Below are 18,063 nucleotides of genomic sequence, written 5' to 3' on the forward strand. Positions count from 1 at the left end.
CACCTATCTTGCCCAGAATACAGATGTACTTGTTCCCTGGCTGAGAACATTATCCACACGCACTTTGTTTAATGCGGCCCTATAACTTGTTTTTATCAGTAATCAGTAATTTAGGTTACTATGATGTAGTAATGTTTACATTCTATGTCATCCTTTTTAATTTGTGATTTACAGGTAAATAAATTTAAAAATACAAAACAGAAGACATTTTTTAGTATAAAAAATGTTTTTGTATTTAGATGGATTATATTATAAAGAATAAACATTCTTATTTTTATTTATTCCATTTCTTTTTATGTAGACAATCACTTGAATAGTTCATACTCATCCTTCACTACAGGAAGCATCAGAATGATACCGCAAACTCCAATAGTCTTAGACACTAATGACTATTCACAAACATTGGGGATATCACAGCAGATATTTAACCCCTTAATGACCGAGGACGTGCAGGGTACGTCCTCAAAAAAAAGGCAGTTAACGCCTGAGGACGTACCCTGCACGTCCTCGGTGTGGAAAGCAGCTGGAAGCGATCCTGCTCGCTTCCAGCTGCTTTCCGGTTATTGCAGTGATGCCTCGATATTGAGGCATCCTGCAATAACCATTTTTAGCCATCCGGTGCAGAGAGAGCCACTCTGTGGCCCTCTCTGCACCGGACATTAACGGCTACGTTCGTTGGTGGGTGGGAGCCGGTGTGGGAGGTGGGTGGCGGCCATCGATGGCCTTTGTGATGCGGAGGGGGGCGGGATCGGGGGCGGGGACAACCGGGGGGACGCGCACGGACGCGCGCACGTGCACGGGGAGGCCGGGCGGGCGCGTGCACGGGGAGGGAGCGGGTGGGAACCACTACGCTACAGAAAGTTTTTTTGTTAGAAGTGGGGATCAAAGGGGTTAATATATTTATTTTGGTGATCAGTTTGGCTGGTGGGGTATTGGACTGTGGGGGGGAAGCTACACTACAGAAACAAATAATAAAAAAAAAAAAAAAAAAACATTTTTATTTGCAAATTGGGTACTGGCAGACAGCTGCCAGTACCCAAGATGGCCCCAATAAGGCAGAGAGGGAGGGTTAGGGAGCTATTTTGGAGGGATCAGGGAGGTTGGGGGCTAAGGGGGGACCCTACATAGCAGCATATGTAAATATGCTTAAAATTTTTTTTATTTTTTTTTATACCTTTTATTTTAGTACTGGCAGACTTTCTGCCAGTACTTAAGATGGCGGGGACAATTGTGGGGTGGGGGAGGGAAGAGTGCTGTTTGGGAGGGATCAGGGGGTGGGATGTGTCAGGTGGGAGTCTGATCTCTACACTAAAGCTAAAATTAACCCTGCAAGCTCCCTACAAACTACCTAATTAACCCCTTCACTGCTGGCCATAATACACATGTGATGCGCAGCAGCATTTAGCGGCCTTATAATTACCAAAAAGCAACGCCAAAGCCATATATGTCTGCTATTTCTGAACAAAGGGGATCCCAGAGAAGCATTTAAAACCATTTGTGCCATAATTGCACAAGCTGTTTGTAAATAATTTTAGTGAAAAACCTAAAGTTTGAAAAAGTGAACAATTTTTTTTTTATTGCTTTTGGCGGTGAAATGGTGGCATGAAATATACCAAAATGGGCCTAGATCAATACTTGGGGTTGTCTACTACACTACACTAGAGCTAAAATTAACCCTAGAAGCTCCCTACATGCTCCCTAATTAACCCATTCACTGCTGGGCAATAATACACGTGTGGTGCGCAGTGGCATTTAGCAGCCTTCTAATTACCAAAAAGCAAAGCCAAAGCCATATATGTCTGCTATTTATGAACAAAGGGGATCCCAGAGAAGCATTTACAACCATTTATTCCATAATTTCATGAGTTGTTTGTAAATAATTTCAGTGAGAAACCTAAAGTTTGTGAAAAAATTTGTGAAAAAGTAAAAAAAAATTTTTATTTGATCGCATTCGGCGGTGAAATGGTGGCATGAAATATACCAAAATGGGCCTAGATCAATACTTTGGGATGTCTTCTAAAAAAAATATATATACATGTCAATGGATATTCAGAGATTCCTGAAAGATATTAGTGTCCCAATATAACTAGCGCTAATTTTGAAAAAAAGTGGTTTGGAAATGGCAAAGTGCTACTTGTATTTATGGCCCTATAACTTGCAAAAAAAGCAAAGAACATGTAAACATTGGGTATTTCTAAACTCAGGACAAAATTTAGAAACTATTTAGCATGGGTGTTTTTTGGTGGTTGTAGATGTGTAACAGATTTTGGGGGTCAAAGTTAGAAAAAGTGTGTTTTTTTCCATTTTTTTCCTCATATTTTATAATATTTTTTATAGTAAATTATAAGATATGATGAAAATAATGGTATATTTTGAAAGTCCATTTAATGGCGAGAAAAACGCTATATAATATGTGTGGGTACAGTAAATGAGTAAGAGGAAAATTACAGCTAAACACAAACACCGCAAAAATGTAAAAATAGCCTTGGTCCCAAACGGACAGAAAATGGAAAAGTGCTGTGGTCATTAAGGGGTTAAAGAAGATGGAGAATTGGCAGGAACTGGGCAGCAATAATTATGTACAGAGAGTAATTTAGTCATCAAACAAGAGGACAACATTTATGACTTATCTAGTGAAATTATTATCCCAGAGGATACACCACACACCTATTAAAGAAGGGAAAAGTCTACAGTCTAGCCAAATGATTCATACAAAGGAGAAACCTTTTCAATGTACAGAATGTGAGAAAAGCTTTAGCTGGAAGTCTAATCTACTAGAACACCACAAAATTCACACAGGTGAGAAACCACACACATGTACTGAGTGCGGCAAATGTTTTACACAAATGGATCATCTGGAAACTCATAAAATGATTCATTCAGGAGAAAAGCCTTTCACATGTACAGAGTGTGGCAAAAGTTTTACAAAAATAAATAGTCTGAAAATTCATGAAAGGATTCACACAGGGGAAAAGCCTTTCACATGTACAGAGTGTGGGAAATGTTTTACACGAAAGAGTAATCTGAAAACTCATGAAATGAGTCACACAGGGGAATAGCCATTCACATGTACAGAGTGTGGGAAATGTTTTACACAAAAGAGTGATCTGAAAACTCATGAAAGGAGTCACACAGGGGAAAAGCTATTCACATGTACAGAGTGTGGGAAATGTTTTACACAAAAGAGTGATCTGAAAACTCATGAAAGGAGTCACACAGGGGAATAGCCATTCACATGTACAGAGTGTGGGAAAAGTTTTACAGCAATGTATCATGAAAACTCCAACATTTCATTAAACAAACAAAGAAGTGTGAAGCCTCTCCATACTATTTCAGAACACCTCCCAAGTGCATTAAAAACTGCTTCTTTAGTCTTTTGTTAAACATTACATCAAAGCCACATGAACATGCCCAGTGCCCAGCTGTAGACAGTCACTGATTGGTACTTTTATTCTGTGCACACAGAAAACTTTCCAACCACTGAGCTTGTCACTGTGGGTGTGCACTTGGCGTCTCAGTATTTAAAGGGACATTCCAGCTAAAATTGGAACCAATATTTTAGTTTTGAATAGAAGCATTTTTCTAATATGCACGTATTAGCAAAAATGCTTCTAATAAAAACTATAGCCGTTTAAAAGTGCTTTTAAGTATGTACAGTGTACCAGCATTTTAAAGACAACACTTGCACAGAGAGTCTAAGGTGTTTGTACCATTTGGTAATGACTCAATTTGTTAATTGCTGACATGACACAAGCCCCACTGGTGCTTTGAGCAGCTGTAGTATTTAAAAAGCTGGTGCACTTAAAATACCTAGCTATGCTTCACATGCACGTGCAGAGAAAAATGTTAACACTAAAGTTTACTAGAAGCCTTTTTACTAATACATATATTACCAATATGTTTCTATTCAAATATGTCATTCCTCTATGTGCATTTAAATTTTGACCAGAATGACCCTTTAAAGCAATTGTTATCTCAACCAGGAGTATTGTGGGGCCTGTAAGTCCCTTTGATTTTGCAATGCATTAAAACTACGTAGTCATCATTTTTATCTCTGCAACTTTTATTTAGATTTAGTTGTAGAATTGCTTTTAAAAACAAATTTACATTCAAAATCTTAAAAATGGTAATAATTGTTTGCATAAAAACAAGTAATCTAGTAATCTAGGTCTAGTAAGATTACTTTAATAGAAAAGTAGAGTCAAAATTAAAATTCTAGGAGTCAGATAAAACAGGCAATTTTCCAATTTACTCCTTTAATCTAATTTGCTTTGTTCTTTTCGTATCATTTGTTGAAAAGCATACCTAGGTAGGCTCAGGAGCAGCAATGCACCACTGGGAGCAACTTTTCAAACTCAAAACTACTGCAATATCTCTGAAAATTTCCCTGCAACTTTTCAAGCTCACAACTACTGCAATATCTCTGAAATTTCCCTGCAACTTTTCAAGCTCATAACTACTGCAATATCTCTGAAATTTCCCTGCAACTTTTCAAGCTCACAACTACTGCAATATCTCTGAAATTTCCCTGCAACTTTTCAAGGTAAATCAGACTGATATCTCCAATCAAGACATTGAGTGTTTTGTTTTTTTCCTTATATCTGTTGGGCTAATATGGAATTGGTTTTAACCTTTATTATTGTACATTCCAATCTTCCCTCCCCCTCCTACACACCTCCTCCTATTCCTTAACTTTCTCAAATGGAAGTTTTACTTACCACTCTGTTTGTTACAGCTCACAACTACTGCAATATCTCTGAAAATTTGCACGAGGGAGGATTTTGGAAACTTGACAGTTATGACCCCAGCTGTGGCTGGTCCTGCATTCAGATCTTCTGTCTTGAGGCTTATCTGTCACGTGGCGCCTGTTCTGCCTGGCTGGGCCGGTGGGACGCTGAGTGTTCACTTATTCTTTGTTTATTTGTTTTTTGTTTGTTTTCACAAACTCAGCTAAGCATTCTATATTGAGGACTTTGTTGTCCAGATGGCAGGAAGGATTAGGTTAGTCCTTATAGGCCTGCAGCCTGATGACCGAGTCAGTGGCATTCCACTGCGTCACTCTCTTGCTCCATTTCTTGATGATAGAGTTTCTATCCTCTGAGTGAGGTTTGGGGGCGTAGCGACTCACACTGCTGTTTGGGGCGGTATGACCGTCTAGGGTATCCTAGGTCTGGTACCTGAGGTCTCTTCTGGGAGTGTTTGCCCCTCCGGTTCTTTAGGGAACCTTGCTTCAGTTGGGTTGCTCCCTGCAGGGACAATAGATATTGTGGTTTCTTTGGGCTTCGCCTAGGGGTTTTTCCTGGTGCTGGAAGATTTTCCACATCCTTTTATTCCATCCCTCCATGTCGGGAGGCGAGGTGGAGAGTTGCCTTGCTCGAGTGTTTTTGTTCTCGAGGGATCCCTTTGTTTCCAATGGACCAGGGGCTTTTATGACCCCACTGGGGCATGTTCCTTGGCTCATTGGAGCATAGGGTTCTGTCAAGGGGTAGTCTCGCCTTGGGATGGGACTCACGATTTTCTCGCTGTCCAGTTCCTCTGTCTCATTTGTCGATTCTCCCAGAGATCTGGTTTTATATCAGATGGGGGATATCAGTCCATAGTTTCTAGTCATTATGGGGCTCAGGCCTTCCTCACTCTTGGTATTCCAGTAGGTGAGGTTGTTCCCCCTTGGCATTTTCCCTTTCAGATCTGTTGAGGTCTGTTGGGATCTGGAGTGGGCCTGGGGTTCCCTTGTTAGCCAGTGGGGTAGCTCAATTGTCTGCTGCTGCAAGGGCAACTGTTAGGTGCTAGCAAGTTATTGTTGAGGGATTCCATCCTTTGGTTGGAGATTTGCCTTTCGGTCTCCTTGTGGCCTTGTATCCTGTGGGAGGTACTTTCTCCTTTCAGTACCCTTCTTTCTGAAGAAGGCTTGTCTCCCCTTGTGGGAGTGTGGTCCCAGTATAGTTCTCCTGTTTTCAGGAGGTTGGTAGCCTTGTTCTGAGAGCATGTCTCTCTAGGTTGCTCTGTTCCCACGGTAACTGTGTGGAGTGTTAGCCGGATCTACAGGTCTACGGTCTATTGACTGATTGCCTATGTGGTTCCGGGCTCTTTCGTAGTAGCTGTGCCATTTTCTATGCTCCTTTTGTTGAGTGGGGGTGGGACTTTTCTATCCCCGGTTTAAGAGCTGCTGATGCTGGCTGGTCCGGCTGTAAGTTGGTGCACTGTTGCTTGTACTTAGTGTAGCAGGCTTTGTCGAGCATCTGGTTCCGCTGTTGGCTCTGAGGCTGAGCTTTGTAGCATCCTATGGGTTGCATATGATTCATCTTGGATGACTGCGTGTTCTGAACTCAGGTGTTTACTCATCTGGGTCTGTTACAGGAGAATTTTCCTGAATTTTCAGTGGGCTGAGTTTGGATAACTTTGTCTCTGTTTTTAGCTGGTTCAATGGTTGACTTGCTGCTGGTCAAGTAAGGTTCTTCCTTTCAGCCTGCTGCAGCTGTTGCGCTTGTGGCATGCTAGCTAGCTTCCTGTGCCATTGTACAATGTTTGGAGATATATTTACTCTGTTCTCCTGTTAGGTCTTGGACCTTGGAGTTTTTGTTTCGGCTGTTGCCTCCCCCTTGTTGTCAGGTCCTGTTGAGCCTCGTGAGCTGGGCTTGTTTGGGTTCCTTTTCAGATTGGGAGTAAACTTCCAGTTTTTCTTCTGTTCTCCTTGCTTTCTCCCTTCTGGGAGTTGTCAGCCAGGGTTCCCTTTGTTGTTATGGGGTGTGTGGTTGGGGACTGACTGTTAAGCGACGGTGTCTCTTGGAGGACTGTTTTTTGTTGGGTGGGGTTTCAGGCCTGGTTCCCTCAGAATGGGCCGCCTATTGTATGCTCCCATTTTGGCATTTAGTGTCCTCTTTACCTTGGGTATTGTTTTCCCAAAAGTAATGAATGCAACTGTGAACTCTTTCCAATTAGGAAGAAAAACATAAATTATGCTTACCTGATAATTTGCTTTTCTTCCGTTGGAAAGAGTCCACAGCTCCCCACCCGGGGGACGGAGCTAACCGTCAAGCTGGGGAGATGCTTCTCTTAAGAGCTCCTCATATATTCTACTAAAAAACTATTGAATACTTCCTAGGTTGATACCAAATTGACTTCTACCTTCCAGAATATTACACCAGAAGCAGGGAAGAGATCGTGAAAGGAAATTCTCACTCACAGCCCAATATTGCAAAGAATAACGAGACATGGACCCCATGGTACAATCGAGCTGGTGCAGCAAGAGTACATAAGCCGGACTTCACCACTCCAGTGCTGTGGTGGGAAACCTAACGACAACGTCTGTGTTGCTTTCCGGAGGGTCGGGGCTCTGCTCCGGAATAGCACAGAGACACTGGACATCAACGGCAAAGCAGTGAGGACTCACTGCACTATAGAGACCCGGGCTCCCACCAGCAACAGCGACATATTAGGTATCGGATACCCAGACTTACCTCTAACAACAAGCCGCTGCAACGTAGAGACCCCTCTGACCCACCAACCTTCTACAATCATCCACACGTCGCCCTTACAGAGGAGATCGCCGAGACCGGTCACATCACCAGGAGTCTCTGGGCGCGAAAGTCCGCCATATTTGGGCCTTATCACCCTGACACCGCAGGGCTTCCTCATTGTCTGACCGGAGGCTGCAGCTCTCGCAAGACAAGTACACAGTGGGTGAGTCTTCCGTCCTCTTGTTAGCCTCCCAATTATCAGAGGCCTGTCCGGAGTCCCAAACACGCACCAGGCACACACCCAAGTGGCCAGCACAGCCCTTAGAAAACTCTTAAAGGGGAAAGACAAAAACTTTTCAGTTCACGCACTGCATAGGAAAAAGGTGTAAGTAGGGGACAATAGATCCTTTAACTATCAGGAACACTCAGACTGACTGGACATCTTCCTGAGTGGCTGAGGCGGAGGTACACGATCTGACATCTGGACACAGGTGTGAGTAGTGACTGTCCTGCACCCGACACACGCACTCTCTCCTTGCAGGGCTCCTAAACACATACCCGCTCCTAATATAGACAGCTGCAGCAGCCCATACTCAAAAGTGTGATATTCCCATAATTTACCTGATTACACAGCTCCCCACCCGTTTTTTAATGTGGGGTGTCTTAGTTTTATTCTTCTGGCACCTTTTCACCCGATATTTCTTCTACTATTCCTTGTTCCTCAGCAGAATGTCTGGGGGATGAGGGAAGTGGGAGGAGTATTTAAGCCTTTGACTGGGGTGTCTTTGCCTCCTCCTGGTGGCCAGGTTCTTAATTCCCAAAAGTAATGAATGCAGCTGTGAACTCTTTCCAACGGAAGAAAAGGAAATTATCAGGTATGCATAATTCATGTTTTGTTTGAATTTTTTCATTATATTTTATTAAAAAAATATATAGTAAATTATGATATGAAGAAAATAATGGTATCTTTAGAAAGTCCATTTAATGGCGAGAACAACGGTATATAATATGTCTGGGTACAGTAAATGAGTAAGAGGAAAATTAGAGCTAAACACAAACACGGCCGAAAATTAAAAATAGCCCTGGTCCTTAACGATAAGAACATTGAAAAATGTTCAGGTCTCTAAGGGATTAATTTAAATATATGCAGCTTTACAGACATTTAGCAATTTAGCCTACACTCAATGCGGCAAGACGTGTCTCAATGAAGCTCTCTGAGCCACACATTATTTACATGAGTTTTTAATAGTAATTCTCGATACTTCCTATCCTGAAACTGCTATCTATTACTCTTAATGACTATACTTAAAGAGTGGAAGCCTCGACAGAGCTCATGCCTATGTTTGTTGAGTCAGCTACGTGACAAACTTCTTCTCAGGATTCTCAGAAAATTTCTCTCTCTCCCACCCCTCTCTTTTGCTCTGTCTCTCTCTCCCTCCCACCTCTCTTTTGCTCTGTCTCTCTCTCTCCCTCCCACCTCTCTTTTGCTCTGTCTCTCTCTCTCCCACCTGTCTTTTGCTCTGACTCTCTCTCTCTCTATCTCTCCCACCTGGCTTTTGCTCTGTCTCTCTCTCCCACCTGTCTTTTGCTCTGTCTCTCTCTCCCACCTGTCTTTTGCTCTGTCTCTCTCTCTCCCACCTCTCTTTTGCTCTGCCTCTCTCTCCCACCTCTCTTTTACTCTCTCTCTCTCTCTCTCCCATCTGTCTATTGCTCTGTCTCTCTCTCTCTCCCATCTCTCTTTTGCTCTCTCTCTCTCTCTCTCTCTCTCTCTCCCACCTGTCTTTTGCTCTGTCTCTCTATTTCTCTCTCTCTCCCACCTCTCTTTTGCTCTGTCTCTCTCTTTCTCTCTCTCTCCCACCTCTCTTTTGCTCTGTCTCTCTCTCTTTCCCACCTGTCTTTTGCTCTGTCCCTCTCTCTCCCTCCCATCTCTCTTTTGCTCTGTCTCTCTCTCTCCCACCTGTCTTTTGCTCTGTCTCTCTCCCATCTGTCTTTTGCTCTGTGTCTCTCTCTCTCTCCCACCTGTCTTTTGCTCTGTATCTCTCCCACCTCTTTTATATATATATATATATATATATATATATATATATATATATATATATATATACACAAGGTGGCCCTCAATTTACGCCGGTTCAATTTGCCCTGTTACAAAATAACAACCTTTTTTCAGTCATGTGACTGCTATTGAAAAGCATTGAGAAGCATTGCATTGATTAAATTAGCCAGTAGGTGGAGCTGTCCGCTTGTGTTGAAGCAAAGTTATACAAAGCCAAGCACAGAAACAGGCTGGAATTAATTAGTCTAGCTAGACATGAGCTATCGAGCAGCTTTTATAGGAACAAGATCTTCCTGTCTATAAATCAGTACAGATTGGAATGCATAGAAAGAACTGTTTGCAGAAAATGCAAGTAAAGTCTGTGTTATGTATAGTCCAGGCATGTGCACTCTCACCAACCATCGACAACAGCCAGGGTGCTTTAAAAAATTGTAATATTGCATTGAAATAAGCACTCACTGGACTTCAGCCAACTGTGACAAAAAATAATTAAAGAATTTATTAAACATTAAAGAATATATTAAACATTGATATAATGCTGTATCCTGAGATATTTTAGGACACAAAAGAAAAATCTCTAACATTTAAATAAACAGTTTGTTTCCTCCTTACTTATCCATCTGATAATCACACCCAGAGGGGGAGGCAGGGACTCTGTATTCATGTGACACCAGAGGGGACAATAGACATCTATATGAGAACAAAAGTCCAGGTGTGACCCTCTCATTGTCTCCCAACTGACAAGTTGTACTCATGTGAGTCACACAGAGAAAGGTGACACTCCCACATTAGTATAAATATCTGTGTAACACTCAGTGATATCACAGGAGGAACCAGAGAGACTTCATACTTACAGAGCTTCTGCTAAACGGTAATATGCAAAACCTGACATAAATCTTTATTAACAGCCTCACACTGTTGTGTTTTATATAATGATGAGAAAATATTGTTCTGTATTTTGTTATGATAAAGATAAAATATTTCACTTCATATAAGAAACTGAGCTTATATATAAATTCCACTGCAATTATTTAATTTGTTTTCTATATTTTTCATGCTATGTTAATGAATTTAATGTTTAGTTATTTCATTAAAAAGGATAATTTAATACATAATGATTTACTGCAGTTTGTATAATAAATGTTTGTAGCAGAACCAAACCATATGTTCAAGGTTGAGGAGGTCTGTCCAATAATACATTTGTGAGGATTGTTCCTGTTATTCAATGAGCAATAGATTCTTAAATATCGGCCAATTAGAATCCTGTAATTCCCTATAGGTTTATAATTAACTGTAGTGCCGAGATAAACCATTGTCATTTAATATTAGTGTGAAGCTGCTATTTGCTCCAGTAATGAATATCACTCAGCTTATGGCCCTGTTGTATCAGTCTCATCACATATAATGATCTAATGATAAATATCTTGTGATCTGCATATTATTTTATTTCTAATGAGGTTATTTTATAATACATTTCTTATTTCTATTAGCTGCACCTGTTTATCATCAGAACGTTTATCCCACTGATCTGTGACTGATTCTTGTTGTTAGTAAAGACCTTAGTAAGTGTATTCTGCACCTTCAGCTGCTGCTGTTTATGTCACATGATCACAGACTTAAAGGGACAGTGTCCTGTAAATTTGTTTTCCCTTAAAATAATGCTGAGTTTAGGGAAAATTCAAAGGATTTGTGGCATTGAAGCCAAGTGCTGAATAAAACACTATTATTGTAAGAATAAATTGATTAAAATTAACACTTTATTAAACATATATATAGGGACGAACACAATACTAAAATTGGATCAAGTGAAAGAAATAGGGAATCACCACCTATTTCTATATGTAATCAAATGAAATGATCCAACAATGAATTAAAACCAAATATGAGGGCTGTGTGGCCTAATGTGTGCTTACAAAGTACCTTGTCAGGTGATAAAGAAGAGAGATATAGGTGTGTAGTGTAGATGGAGGGCTGATCAAACTCTGCAGACAAACTATGAGCTCAAAGGCGTCCTCCTGCCTGGGTACTGCTGGGCTTTAACCCAGTCAGCCGATTTCTAGCTAGTTTCCCTATTAACTCCAACACACCATTCATTCAAATATGCATTCAGTTACACATGTGTCTATGTATAACACAACTATTTTCAATGTATCCTTTAGATCACCCTATACAGCTTGCTTATAACAGGTTGAGAACAAACTATCATAATGTATCAAAGTATATCAACGATATGGTCTATATCAAAGCCCATTAATATCACTTTTTACAATTATAGCTTGTATATTTCTCACAACCTTAGCTTGATATAAGCGTGATAACTATAAGCCTAATACCTCTCACAGTGCTAAAGACATTTATTATTCAATTCGGTGTGCATATCATCACTACCATGCTGTCTATTACCTTCCAGCACTGCTATCAGGTTTAATATGGTAAAACGCTTGTCAAATCGTAACGCTATATTTGAAGCACAAGATGGCTAGGAAAGCAAGCCGTGGTTTCAAGGACTGGGTTAACACCACATCAGACACGTCCAGAGCTCATAGTTTGTCTGCAGAGTTTGATTAGCCCTCCATCTACACTACACACCTATATCTCTCTTCTTTATCACCTGACAAGGTACTTTGTAAGCACACATTAGGCCACACAGCCCTCATATTTGGTTTTAATTCATTGTGGATCATTTCATTTGATTACATATAGAAATAGATGGTGATTGCCTATTTCTTTCACTTGATCCAATTTTAGTATTGTGTTCATCCCTATATATATGTTTAATAAAGTGTTAATTTTAATCAATTTATTCTTTCCCTTAAAATAACAAGAAACCCCAAATCTTTTTCATTATTTAAATAGAACATATAATTTTCATCAACTTCCCAACTGACTTCAATTATGATATTTTCTTCATTCTCTAGATATCCTTTACTGAAGCAGCAGAAATTCACCACTGGGAGCTAGCTGATCACATAAGGTGAGCCAATGACAAGAAGCTTGTATGTGCCACTAATCAGCAGCTAGCGCACCATAGTGCAATATAAGCTTTGTCACAAAGGTCCCCAAGGGAATAAAGCAGATTTGATAATAGAAGGAAATTGGAAAGTTGTTTAAATTTGAATCAGAAAAAGTTAATTGTGACTTTGCTGTCCCTTTAATGAGTTTCTAATGACTTGTTTTACCGGTGTATAAAATAGTATAAAGTGTATGGGAAATTTCACCTTTAGCTTTATTTTTATGTAAAATAACTGTTTGCTGTTTGTAATTTATTTTCATTATTAAATTGTACACAGCCTTTTAAATGACCTGAGGCTCCGGCCCCTACTTAGCATATGCAGGAGATCACATTCTATAAACATATGAGTCTGTTATTGGCTGATAGCTGCCACATGGTACAGGAGTCTGTTATTGGCTGATAGCTGTCACATGGTACAGGTGCAGAACTACATTTTTCAGAAAACAATCTACTGCTCTTTTAAAATTCATAGTAAGTTTTATTGCTTTGTATTTTTATTATGCATCTGTGGTTTTGTAATTCTATATTTTATGGTCCTTTTAAATGGACTGAATTTGCCAAAAGAACATGTCTCATTATATTATCACTCTATGTAAACACAAATTCTTTATTTTCTTAACTCTATCCAAGAAAACAATTGAAATGAATATTTTAGTGCCTATCTCTCACACACACCCTTGCAGTGTGATTTAAGTAAACTGAATATTGACCAAGAGAAGTTAAAGGACTGGGGGTGGAGCACATGACAAAATGTCTGACATTGAGAATTAGTAGGAAGTACAATACCAATACTGCAGTATCCAATTGAACTTATATTTAAACAACGGATATTTAACATTTCTTTCAGGAGAAAATATTGTTTCATATAAATGATAGAAAACAAAGATTATAATATATTTATAAAGTTGTGATATGGCCTCACTTAAATAGATTTTCTACCATTATGTTGTATAGATATGGAAAGATTCATATTTAAAGGGACAGTCTACACCAGAATTTTTATTGTTTAAAAAGATAGATAATTCCTTTATTACCCATTCCCTAGTTTTGCACAACCAGTACAGTTATATAAATATACTTTTTACCTCTGTGATTACCTTGTATCTAAGCCTCTGCAAACTAACCCCTTATTTCAGTTCTTCTGACTGACATCCATTTTAGCCAATCAGAGCTGGCTCACTGGAACTCCACGTGTGTGAGCACAGTGTTATCTATATGAAACACATGAACTAACACCCTCTAGTGGTGAAAACTGTCAAAATGCTCTGAGTAACACCCACAGAGCTAACTGTACTAAATGCTTGTGCTGAATCAATAGCACATATGTAATAACCTAAACAGCCGATCTGTATCACATGAACTGTTATGTGTGCCTTTAATTATACCATACGTACAGTTAATCAGAACCATTATTTATTATTATTTGTCTAAACCATTTAATATACTTTTTACAGACACGGCCAGAGCACTGAGAGATATCAGGTATTGATGTAACTGGAGTGAATAAGGGACCCTTCTTCCTGAGCACAGACATTGGAGCCTGTTATCAGCATGAACTCATATGTGTTAGGTGAGTAAAATAGATATTATGCTGACTTTAATTACTGGGAAAATAGAATAGATCACTGATTAAACAAATATAAACTATTATATTTATATCTGCATCTTTAAGAACATTTGTGTCAGTGATGTTATAAAGAAGGAGCAACTCCCACTGGGCTGAGAAGGAGGGTAAAAAAATACTACTCCCCTCTCTGTGCATTTAGACGGATCATGTCTAACAACTGCCTAACCTCACCCCCTAACCTGGTTCATTACTCAGAACACCTGCAACTCCATCTTCCCCTGCCCTGACCTCACTCATGGAACACCCTACAACTCCCCCAGTGTTCCACACCCCAGAACCACCACTGATTTGTGTGCTTATTTTTACAGTGAGTATTATTAAACTAATAAAGTTTTTGGCTGTTTATATAAATAGAACAACCACACCATCTCAATACATCTCACACTGATGATTAGTCTGTGTCTGTGATGATTAAGACATCATGTTCTCACCCAACTGGTTAAGCATGAGCCGGGCAGGGCTGTATGTGCAGTTGCTTGTGCAATGTTAAATGAGGATGGTGGATGCCACCTCTCTTGCCCAGAAAACAGCTGTACTTGTTCCCTGGCTGAGAGCATTATCCACACGCACCTTGTTTAATGCGGCCCTATAACTTGTTTTTATCAGTAATCAGTAATTTAGGTTACTATGATGTAGTAATGTTTACATTCTATATCATGCTTTTTAATTTGTGATTTACAGGTAAATAAATTTAAAAATACAAAACGGAAGACATTTTTGAGTATAAAAAATGTTTTTTATTGAGATGGATTATATTATAAAGAATAAACATTCTTATTTTTCTTTATTCCATTTCTTTTTATGTAGACAACCACTTGAATAGTTCATATCCATCCTTCACTACAGAAAGCATCAGAATGATACCACAAACTCCATTAGTCTTAGACACTAATGACTATTCACAAACATTGGGGATATCACAACAGATATTTAAAAAAGATGGTGAATTGGCAGGATCTGGGAAGCAATCATTATGTACAGAGAGTAATTTAGTCATCAAACAAGAGGACAACATGTATGCCTTATCTAGTGAAATGATTATCCCTGAGGATAAACCACACACATTTACTGAGTTTTCAAAACATATTAAAGAAGGGAAAAGTCTACAGTCTAACCAAATGATTCCTACAAAGGAAAAACCTTTCAAATCTACAGAATGTGAGAAAAGCTTAAGATGGAAGACTAATCTACTAGAACACCACAAATTTCACACAGGTGAGAAACCAGACACATGTACTGAGTGCGGCAAATGTTTTACACAAATGAATAATCTGGAAACTCATAAAAGGAGTCACACAGGGGAAACACCTTTCACATGTACAGAGTGTGGGAAATGTTTTACACAAAAGAGTCATCTGAAAAGGCATGAAATGAGTTACACAGGAGAAAAGCCTTTCACATGTACAGAGTGTGGAAAAAGTTTTACACACAAGAGTCATCTGAAAAGGCATGAAAGGATTCACACAGGAGAAAAGCCTTTTACATGTACAGAGTGTGGAAAAAGTTTTACACAAATGAGTAGTCTGAAACATCATGAAATGAGTCATACAGGAGAAAAGCCTTTTATATGTACAGAGTGTGGAAAAAGTTTTACACAAATGAGTAGTCTGAAACATCATGAAATGAGTTACACAGGAGAAAAGCCTTTCACATGTACAGAGTGTGGAAAAAGTTTTACACAAAAGAGTCATCTGAAAAGGCATGAAAGGATTCACACAGGAGAAAAGCCTTTCACATGTACACAGTGTGGAAAAAGTTTTACAGCAATGAGTAGTCTGAAAACTCATGAAAGCATTCACACAGGAGAAAAGCCTTTTACATGTACAGAGTGTGGAAAAAGTTTTACACAAAAGAGTGATCTGAAAACTCATGAAAGGATTCACACAGGAGAAAAGCCTTTTACATGTACAGAGTGTGGAAAAAGTTTTACACAAATGAGTAGTCTGAAACATCATGAAATGAGTCATACAGGAGAAAAGCCTTTTACATGTACACGGTGTGGGAAATGTTTTACACAAATAAATAATCTGAAATATCATGAAAGGAGTCACACAGGAGAAAAGCCTTTCACATGTACAGAGTGTGGAAAACGTTTTACAGCGATGAGTAGTCTGAAAACTCATGAAAGCATTCACACAGGGGAAAAGTCTTTCACATGTACAGAGTGTGGGAAAAGTTTTATACAAATAAGTCATCTGAAAAGGCATGAAAGGATTCACACAGGGGAAAAGCCTTTCACATGTACAGAGTGTGGAAAAAGTTTTACAGCAATGAGTAGTCTGAAAACTCATGAAATGATTCACAAGGGAAGAAACCTTTCACATGTTTAGAAAGTGGAAACAAGGTTTTTATTGAAATCAGGTATCACACAACACCAAATATTTACACACAAACAAACTTTATATACACAGTGTACAAACCTTTTTACAATTATCCTAAAGAGGACAAATTCTCTAAATAGAAGCATAAAAAGAGATGATATTGTAAATAATACTTTCTAATCCCAGTTATAAAAGCCCCAGATTGGAAGTGCTCTCCTGCTGTCCTTTGTTCCTCTATATATGTGCACCTCAGTTTCTCTCATATCAATGTGATAGAATCCAAACAGCACACAGGAATATACAAATCTGTCCTCATACTGACCAGTTTACACAACCATTCACCACCAAAGCACCCCCAGTGTTGTTTATTAATATGCCAGTGTTAGGAGTTGTACGTTTGATTTACATAGGGGAGAAAATAATTACATTTACAGAATAAAGGAGTCTTTATATGAATAGAGTGTTAGAGAATTATATAAACAAGAACATCAGTCTCAAATGATTGACATCTAGGAGATATATTTAATGTGCACATCATGTGGATAAACCTTTTCTTATAGCAATAGATGCTTAGCATTGTACATGTTATATACCAGAGGAATTACTGAGGGGAAACTGATTTTATTTCATGAGACACAATATCAGTAACCGGTACATACGTGATCATAATCAGTTTAATTGAAATGGCTACTATAACGTACATGTATACTGGGTATGTAATATGTGTGTCATGTGATCATAATCAGTTTAATTTAAATGGCTACTATAACCTACATGTATACTGGGTATCTAATATGTATGTCATGTGATCATAATCAGTTTAATTTAAATGGCTACTATAACCTACATGTATACTGGGTATGTAATATGTGTGTCATGTGATCATAATCAGTTTAATTTAAATGGCTACTATAACCTGCATGTATACTGGGTATGTAATATGTGTGCCATGTTCTGTAGCTTGATATTATGTCTGTTAGATGTTTTCATGTTAGTTAGAAGCCACAAGAACTGATAATAGCACATACTGTATATATAAAGGGAACATTATATGTCTGATAAATCCCTTTGTATCAAGAGCACAAGTGTTAGGTATATTTATACCATTGTGTGCATATATCATGTAATGCTGCTGTTTACTATATAATGATATACAATGTTTTTTCATGCAAATAAAAAGTGATTGTAATCCAGACCAGTATTTTGTGTTTTTTGTATAATTAAAAACCCAATATCACAGAATAATTAGGAAAACATCATCAAAAACAGAAGCCAAATCTGACAGTGAAAGTTAAACGCTGATAATTCAGATAGAGCAGCAATTTTACCTAACTTTCCAATTTACTTCTATTATCTGATTTGCTTTGTTCTTTTGGTATCCTTTGTTATAGAGTAAACATAGGAGGCTGATATTATATGAACTTAGGGGCATGCACATGTATTTACCAGTCTGTGCCGCAGTGTTTGTAACTATGTATAACATAGCAATAAATGATCTTGCAATCTCTACTGTCTGAAGATACGTGCATGCTCCTGAGTTCACCTAGGATTACTCTTTAACAAAGGATACTAAGAGAACTAAGCACAAT

The 18,063-nt window shown here is 38.8% G+C and overlaps 1 pseudogene; it reads left to right on the forward strand.

Annotated features, from left to right (window-relative positions):
* Positions 1–2,846: 2,846 nt before the first annotated feature.
* Positions 2,847–16,405, forward strand: LOC128661283 (oocyte zinc finger protein XlCOF6-like; annotated as a pseudogene).
* The last annotated feature ends 1,658 nt before the right edge of the window (positions 16,406–18,063 follow it).

Source organism: Bombina bombina, chromosome 5 (assembly GCF_027579735.1).
Source record: "Bombina bombina isolate aBomBom1 chromosome 5, aBomBom1.pri, whole genome shotgun sequence".
NCBI lineage: Eukaryota > Metazoa > Chordata > Amphibia > Anura > Bombinatoridae > Bombina > Bombina bombina.